The following is a 9,029-nucleotide window of genomic DNA, read 5'->3' on the forward strand; positions in this document are numbered from 1 at the left end:
ATGATAAAGTCAAGTGTGCTTGCATCAAGTGTAATTGGGTGAATCATCCCTCTTACTGAGAGATGTGTGTGTGGGCGATACTGTAGTTATTCACTCCACAGGAGTTCTACTCTCCAGGCCTCAGTTCTGGCCGATGGATGAAAGAGAGTGTTGTTTTGACTACCCAATGATGTTGCCTCCCACCATTGATCCACAACACTAAGTGTCAGAGGTCCCAACCAGACACAACCACCTCCTAAGCACTTCATATTGATCTGAAACAATTTGATAGCTATATGGTATTTTCCCCTCCAGAATCTAAAATGTACCTTTGGGCTATTTCTGGATCGGGCCTCTCTCTCCCATCACGGTGGGTGATACGCGTGTGTGTGTGTGTGTGTGTGTGTGTGTGTGTGTGTGTGTGTGTGTGTGTGTGTGTGTGTGTGTGTGTGTGTGTGTGTGTGTGTGTGTGTGTGTGTGTGTGTGTGTGTGTGTGTGTGTGTGTGTGTGTGTGTGTGTGTGTGTGTCAAATCATCACATCAAATCAAATTTTATTTGTCACATACACATGGTTAGCAGATGTTAATGCGAGTGTAGCGAAATGCTTGTGCTTCCAGTTCCGACAATGCAGTAATAACCAACAAGTAATCTAACTAACAATTCCAAAACTAATTTCTTATACACAGTGTAAGGGGATAAAGAATATGTACATAAAGATATAAATAAGTGATGGTGCAGAGCAGCAAAGGCAAGATACAGTAGATGGTATCGAGTACAGAATGTAAACAAAGTGGCATAGTTAAAGTGGCTAGTGATACATGTATTACATAAGGATGCAGTAGATGATAGAGTACAGTATATACGTATACATATGAGATTAATAATGTAGGGTATGTAAACATTATATTAGGTAGCATTGTTTAAAGTGGCTAGTGATATATTGTACATAATTTCCCATCAATTCCCATTATTAAAGTGGCTGGAGTTGAGTCAGTGTGTTGGCAGCAGCCACTCAATGTTAGTGGTTGCTGTTTAACAGTCTGATGGCCTTGAGATAGAAGCTGTTTTTCAGTCTCTCGGTCCCAGCTTTGATGCACCTGTACTGACCTCGCCTTCTGGATGATAGCGGGGTGAACAGGCAGTGGCTTGGGTGGGTGTTGTCCTTGATGATCTTTGTGGCCTTCCTGTAACATCGGGTGGTGTAGGTGTCCTGGAGGGCAGGTAGTTTGCCCCCGGTGATATGTTGTGCAGACCTCACTACCCTCTGGAGAGCCTTACGGTTGTGGGCGGAGCAGTTGCCGTACCAGGCGGTGATACAGCCCGCCAGGATGCTCTCGATTGTGCATCTGTAGAAGTTTTTGAGTGCTTTTGGTGACAAGCCGAATTTCTTCAGCCTCCTGAGGTTGAAGAGGCGCTGCTGCGCCTTCTTCACAATGCTGTCTGTGTGAGTGGACCAATTCAGTTTGTCTGTGATCTGTATGCCGAGAAACTTAAAACTTACTACCCTCTCCACTACTGTTCCATCGATGTGGATAGGAGGGTGTTCCCTCTGCTGTTTCTTGAAGTCCACAATCATCTCCTTAGTTTTGTTGACGTTGAGTGTGAGGTTATTGTCCTGACACCACACTCCGAGGGCCCTCACCTCCTTCCTGTAGGCCGTCTCATCATTGTTGGTAATCAAGCCTACCACTGTTGTGTCGTCCGCAAACTTGATGATTGAGTTGGAGGCGTGCATTGCCGCGCAGTCGTGGGTGAACAGGGAGTACAGGAGAGGGCTCAGAACGCACCCTTGTGGGGCCCCAGTGTTGAGGATCAGCGGGGTGGAGATGTTGTTGCCTACCCTCACCACCTGGGGGCGGCCCGTCAGGAAGTCCAGTATCCAGTTGCACAGGGCGGGGTCGAGACCCATGGTCTCGAGCTTGATGACGAGCTTGGAGGGTACTATGGTGTTAAATGCCGAGCTGTAGTCGATGAACAGCATTCTCACATAGGTATTCCTCTTGTCCAGATGGGTTAGGGCAGTGTGCAGTGTGGTTGTCGTCTGTGGACCTATTTGGGCGGTGTAGCAAATTGGAGTGGGTCTAGGGTGTCAGGTAGGGTGGAGGTGATATGGTCCTTGACTAGTCTCTCAAAGCACTTCATGATGACGGAAGTGAGTGCTACGGGGCTGTAGTCGTTTAGCTCAGTTACCTTAGCTTTCTTGGGAACAGGAACAATGGTGGCCCTCTTGAAGCATGTTGGAACAGCAGACTGGTATAGGGATTGATTGAATATGTCCGTAAACACACCAGCCAGCTGGTCTGCGCATGCTCTGAGGGCGCGGCTGGGGATGCCGTCTGGGCCTGCAGCCTTGCGAGGGTTAAAACATTAAAATGTTTTACTCACCTCGGCTGCAGTGAAGGAGAGACCGCATGTTTCTGTTGCAGGCTGTGTCAGTGGCACTGTATTGTCCTCAAAGCGGGCAAAAAAGTTATTTAGTCTGCCTGTGAGCAAGACATCCTGGTCCGTGACTGAGCTGGATTTATTCTTATAGTCCGTGATTGACTGTAGACCCTGCCACATACCTCTTGTGTCTGAGCCGTTGAATTGAGATTTTACTTTGTCTCTATACTGACGCTTAGCTTGTTTGATAGCCTTACGGAGGGAATAGCTGCACTGTTTGTATTCAGTCATATTACCAGTCACCTTGCCCTGATTAAAAGCAGTGGTTCGCGCTTTCAGTTTCACGCGAATGCTGCCATCAATTCACGGTTTCTGGTTTGGGAATGTTTTAATCGTTGCTTTGGGAACGACATCTTCAACGCACGTTCTAATGAACTCGCACACCGAATCAGCGTATTCGTCAATGTTGTTGCCTGACGCAATACGAAACATGTCCCAGTCCACGTGATGGAAGCAGTCTTGGAGTGTGGAATCAGCTTGGTCGGACCAGCGTTGGACAGACCTCAGCGTGGGAGCTTCTTGTTTCAGTTTCTGTCTGTTTCTGTCTGTAGGCAGGGATCATCAAAATGGAGTCGTGGTCAGCTTGTGTGTGTGTGTGTGTGTGTGTGTGTGTGTGTGTGTGTGTGTGTGTGTGTGTGTGTGTGTGTGTGTGTGTGTGTGTGTGTGTGTGTGTGTGTGTGTGTGTGTGTGTGTGTGTGTGTGTGTGTGTGTGTGTGTTTGTGTGTGTGTGTGGCGATAGGTGCCGTTCAAGATTTGGGATGACATTTTTTTGTCTGAGCATGGCCTTACAGTATTCTATCACAGCATATTTGCCATTCTTCAATGCAGATCATTTCAAGCTCTGTCCGGTTGGATGGGAACGCCGGTACACAGCTATTTTCAGGTATTTCCAGAGAGGTATTTTCAGGTCTTTCCAGAGATGTTTGATGGGGTTCAAGTCCGGGCTCTGGCTGGGACACTCATAGACATTCAAAGACTGGTGCCGAAGCAACTCCTGCGTTGTCTATTCTATCATAGCATATTGGATGACTGTCATTCATATTCCATTAGCCCAGCTTAATGTATACAACATCGATAGGTTTAAGCAACAACATGATACTCGAATTTGCCCTATACCCATTGTAAGGTTGTTAGTTGATCTGATCACAGTTTACTTACATACCAGCCACATACAGCTTCAGCCTTGTTCTAAAATATATTAAATTATTGTTTTCCCTCTTCAATCTACACACAACACCCCATAATGACAAAGTGAAAACAGGTTTTTAGAAATTTGTGCAAATGTATAAAAAAAAAAAAAAACAGCAATACCTTATTTACATAAGTTTTCAGACCCTTTGCTTTGAGACTCAAAATTGTGCTCAGGTGCAACCTGTTTCCTTTTTTTTATCCTTGAGATGTTTCTACAGTACAACTTGATTGGAGTCCACCTGTAGTCAATTCCATTGATTGGACACTTGACAATGCATGTCAGAGCTAAAACCAAGCAATGGGGTCAAAGGATTTGTCCGTAGTGACAAAAGACAGGATTGTGTCGAGGCACAGATCTATGGAAGGGTACTGCAGCATTGAAGATCCCCAAAAACACAGTGGCCTCCATCATTCTTAAATGGAAGAAGTTTGCTACCACCAACACTCTTCCTAGAGCTGGTCAACCGGGCCAACTGAGCAATCGGGGGGAGAAGGACCTTGGTCCGGGAGGTGACCAAGAACCTGATGGTCACTCTGACTGAGCTACAGAGTTCCTCTGTGGAGATGGGAGAACCTTCCAGAAGGACAACCATCTCTGCAGCACTCCACCAATCAAGCCTTTGGTAGAGTGGCCAGACGGAAGCCGCTACTCAGTAAAAGACACATGACAGCCCACTTGGAGTTTGCCAAAAGGCAGGTAAGGACTCTCAGACCATGAGAAACAAGACTATCTTGTCTGATGAAACCAAGATTGAACTATTTGGCCTGAATACCAAGAGTCACATCTGGAGGAAACCTGGCACCATCCCTACGGTGAAGCATGGTGGTGGCAGCATCATGCTTTGGGGATGTTTTTCAGCGGCAGGGACTGGGAGACTAGTCATGATCAAGGAAAATTGAATGGAGCAAAGTACAGAGAGATCCTTGATGAAAACCTGCTCCATCGCACTCAATACCTCAGACTGGGGCGAACGCTCACCTTCCAATAGGACAACGACCTTAAGCACACAGCCAAGACAACGCAGGAGTTGCTTCGGCACCAGTCTTTGAATGTCCATGAGTGTCCCAGTCAGAGCCCGGACTTGAACCCAATCAAACATCTCTGGAAAGACCTGAAAATAGCTGTGTACCAGCGTTCCCCATCCAACCGGACAGAGCTTGAAATAATCTGCATTGAAGAATGGGAGAAACTCCCCAAATACAAGTGTGCCAAGCATCATACCCAAGAAGACTTGAGGCAGTAATCACTGCCAAACGTGCTTCAACAAAGGGTCTGAATACTTATGTAAATGTAATATTTCCATTTATTTCCATTTTTCTAAAAACCTGTTTTTGCTTTGTTATTATAGGGTTATGTGTGTAGATTTATGAGGGAGAAAACTATTTAATACATTTTAGAATAAGGCTGTAATGTAACAAAATATGGAAAAAGTCAAGGGGTCTGAATACTTTCTGAATGCACTGGATTACAGGCAACATCCGCACTGACATAAAGGCTAGAGCTGCCTGTTTCAAGGAGCGGTACACTAATCCGGAAGCTTCTAAGAAATCCTGCTACGAACTCAGAAGAGCCATCAAGCATGCAAAGTGTCAGTACAGGACTAAGATCAAATAGTACTACGCCAGCTCTGATGCTTGTTGGATGTGGCAGGGCTTGAAAGCTATAACAGATTACAAAGGGAAACCCAGCTGCTAGCTGCCCAGTGACGCGAGCCTACCAGACGAGCTAAATGCCTTCTACGCTTGCTTCGAGGCAATCAACACTGAACCATGCATGAGAGCATCAGCTGTTCCAGACGACTGTGTGATCTCGCTTTCCGTAGCCAATGTGAGTAACACCTTAAATTAGGTTAACATTCACAAGGCCGCAGGGGCCAGAAGGATTACCAGGACAGGTACTCAAAGCATGCACTGATTAACCTTTCCCTGACCCTGTTTGTAATACTTCCATGTTTCAAGCAGACCACCATATTCCCTGTGCGCCAAGGTAACCTGTCTAAATTACTATTGCCCCACAGCACTCACATCTGTAGTCAGGGAATGCTTTGAAAGGCGGGTCATGGCTCATATCTACACCTCATTCCAGACACTCTGGACCCACTCCAATTTGTATACCGCTCCAACAGATCCACAGATGACGCACCCTCTATTGCACTCCACACTGCCCTCTCCCACCTGGATAAGAGGAACAGCTATGTGAGAATGTTGTTCATTGACTACAGCTCAACGTCCAACACCATAGTGCCCTCGAAGCTCATCAATAAGCCCAGGACCCTGGGACTGAACACCTGCCTCTGCAACTGGATCCTGGACTTCCTTACAGTCTGCCCCATAAGTTCTCTGATGACACAATGGTGGTAGGCCTGATCACCAACAACAATGAGACAGCCTATAGGGAGGAGGTCATTAACCTGGGAATGTGGTGCCAGCACAGCAACCTCTCCCTCAACTTCAGCAAGACAAAGGAGCATGATCGTGGACTCCAGAAAATGTGAGCTGAGCATGCTGAGCACCCCCCCTTCCTCATTAACGGCTCTGTAGTGGAGTGGGTCAAGCGCTTTAAGTTCTTCTGTGTCTACATCACTAAGGAATTAAGTGAAGAAGGCGCGACAACGTTTCTTCCCCCTCAGGAGTCTGAAAGGTTTTGGCATGGGCCCTCAGATCCTCAAAAAGTTTGACTGCTGCATCACCACTTTGTATGGACACTGCTTGGCATCCGACCACAAGGCGCTACAGAGGGTAGTGCGAATTGACCAGTACATCACTGGGGCCAAGCTCCCTGCCATCCAGGACCAATGCACCAAGTCTGGAACTCATAAGACCCTGAACAGCTTCTAACGCCAAGTCATAAAACTGCTAAATAGTTAACCAAATAACTACCTGGACAATCTGCATTGACCCCCTTTGCACTAACTCTTTTGACTCATGACATACGCTGCTGCTACTGCTTATTATCTATCCTGTTCCCTAGTCTACCCATACCTATATGTACAAATCTATCTCCATTACCTCGTACACCTGCACATTGACTCTGTATTGGCACCTTGTGTATATAGCCAAGTTATCATTACTCATTGTGCATATATTCCTTGTGTTATTATCTTTCTATTGTTTTTATATTCCTCTTTGCTGTGTTAGGAAGGGCCCATAAATCAGCATCTCACTTTTAGTCTACACCTGTTGTTTACAAAGCATTTGTTAACGAAGCAGCAACTAGAACTAATGAGACACACAATCAAATATATGTGTACAATCACGCAGTACAGTGTACAGCAAGAAGTTTAGCAGTTCCACCGGTGCCAATACATTAATAAAACCAAAAGCTTACCTTAACTTGGAATAGTTGTTGGATAGCCTTAGCCAGCTAGCTAACATACATAGCATTCCTCTCTGTTTGAGTCAGGTTGTTGAGTAGACTAAATGAGCTGCATTAGCTAGCTAAGTAAGTGAAAGGTAAACCAAGACAAAAAAATATACAAAATATAGCTCTCTCTTCTGCGTCTTATTTTTTAAAGAAATATATTTGTTCAAAACTCTTTCTCTCTCTTTGAGTCAACTTGAGTCAGCTAGCAAGCACTGCAGTGCATAAAGTGTGGTGACACTTTATGCACTGCAGTGCTTGCTAGCTAGCTGTAGCTTATGCTTTCAGTACTAGATATAATTTTCTAATCCTTTGATTGGATTGGACGAGATGTTAGTTCATACTGCAAGAGCTCTGATAGGTTTGACAACGTCCTCTGGAAGTTATCAAATTACTGTGTAAATCTATGGAAGAGGGTCAGAAGAACCACGAACCTCCTAGGTTTAGTATTGAAGTCAATGTTTGGAAAATAGTTGTCTTCCGGCTACACCATGGAGCTACCCTAGAGGGTGCTGTTGAGGCTACTGTAAACTTCATTGCAAAACAGTACAATTTAATCAGTTATTTAGTGACTTCCTCCTCTGAGGAGCCTCCACCAGTGTGTGTGTGTGTGTGTGTGTGTGTGTGTGTGTGTGTGTGTGTGTGTGTGTGTGTGTGTGTGTGTGTGTGTGTGTGTGTGTGTGTGTGTGTGTGTGTGTGTGTGTGCGTGCGTGTGTGTGTGTGTGTGTGTGTGTGTGTGTGTGTGTGTGTGTGTGTTTGCGTGTGTGTGTGCGTGTGTGTGTGCGCGAGTGCAAGCGAGGAGGCAGGAATAAAGATAGAGTGAGGAATAGTACCATTAGCAGGTTAGGTCCCATGCGGCCCTCCAGATAGCAGAGCAGACAGAATGAGTCCACTTGTTTAACTGTGAGTATGTAGGACACACTGTTCCATCATACATAACTGGAGGGAGGGAGAGAGAGAGAGAGAGAGAGAGAGAGAGAGAGAGAGAGAGAGAGAGAGAGAGGAGAGAGAGAGACTCAACATGTTGTAATTACTTGATTTGAGTAATTAAGTACAGATGAACAGAAGTGTAATTATGAGGAAAGCTTTGAGCTTCATGATGTAGGTCTGCTGTAAAGTTGAGAGGCATTCCAGATCAAGAGAATGTTGTCTGGTTACGCATCCACATCGCTCCAGCCAACTAACGTTTCTTCTCCATGATGAATGTAGAGGACATTATGACACAAATAATGAGTTAATCAATGGCACTGAACTGATGCACAGAAATTGTCAGAAAAAGTTGACAGTTAAACAGATAAACAAAAACAAAAACAAAAGGAAAGTTGGCTATGAGATTGAAATGGATCATTCCAGTAGGACCTACTGGCATGTCCTGAGTTGCCTTTAAGGGGGGAAACATTCAATTCTCAATGTTTATTATGAGAATAAACATCAAACATAGCTATATACAGTGGTGACCTGTCATTCAGGGCAGTTTGGTCAGAGCCCCACCTGTTATGAGTCCCACCTGTTCAGCAATAAATAAATACAAATTACAACAACAAAAAACATATATATTTAAACATATCTTGATGTCTTCACTATTATTCTACAATGTAGAAAATAGTTTTTTTAAATAGAAGAACCCTTGAATGAGGAGGTGTGTCCAAACTTTTGACTGGTACCGTATATATGACAGTTTTTTTTTGCCTGTTTGCATGTTATTTTGGCATTAATACATGTCATTGAGTTAATAAAGCCACATACAAATATGGTCTCTTTTTTGCATTCTTGAGTAAGGCAGCTCCAAAATGCAGGTGTTTCAGACTAGCTCAGTGCTTTCTGTGGTCATGGAGCAGCCAGCGGAAAATACGGAGCGTAGGGTTTGGTACTGTTCTCTAGTTGCGCCGTGAATGGCTCAGTGTTCTGTCACTCATGGGGACAATACGTCACAACAAATTCTACAGGGAGAGCTAGAAAATTCAAGCGCCTTGGGTGATGCCATGAATTTACATTAGAAGTACTCATCCAAGAGGGCTCAAGCTCATTGCCACAGATTAAATTACGTCAAATCACG

This window comes from Oncorhynchus masou, chromosome 5, assembly GCF_036934945.1.
Source record: "Oncorhynchus masou masou isolate Uvic2021 chromosome 5, UVic_Omas_1.1, whole genome shotgun sequence".
Taxonomy (NCBI): domain Eukaryota; kingdom Metazoa; phylum Chordata; class Actinopteri; order Salmoniformes; family Salmonidae; genus Oncorhynchus; species Oncorhynchus masou.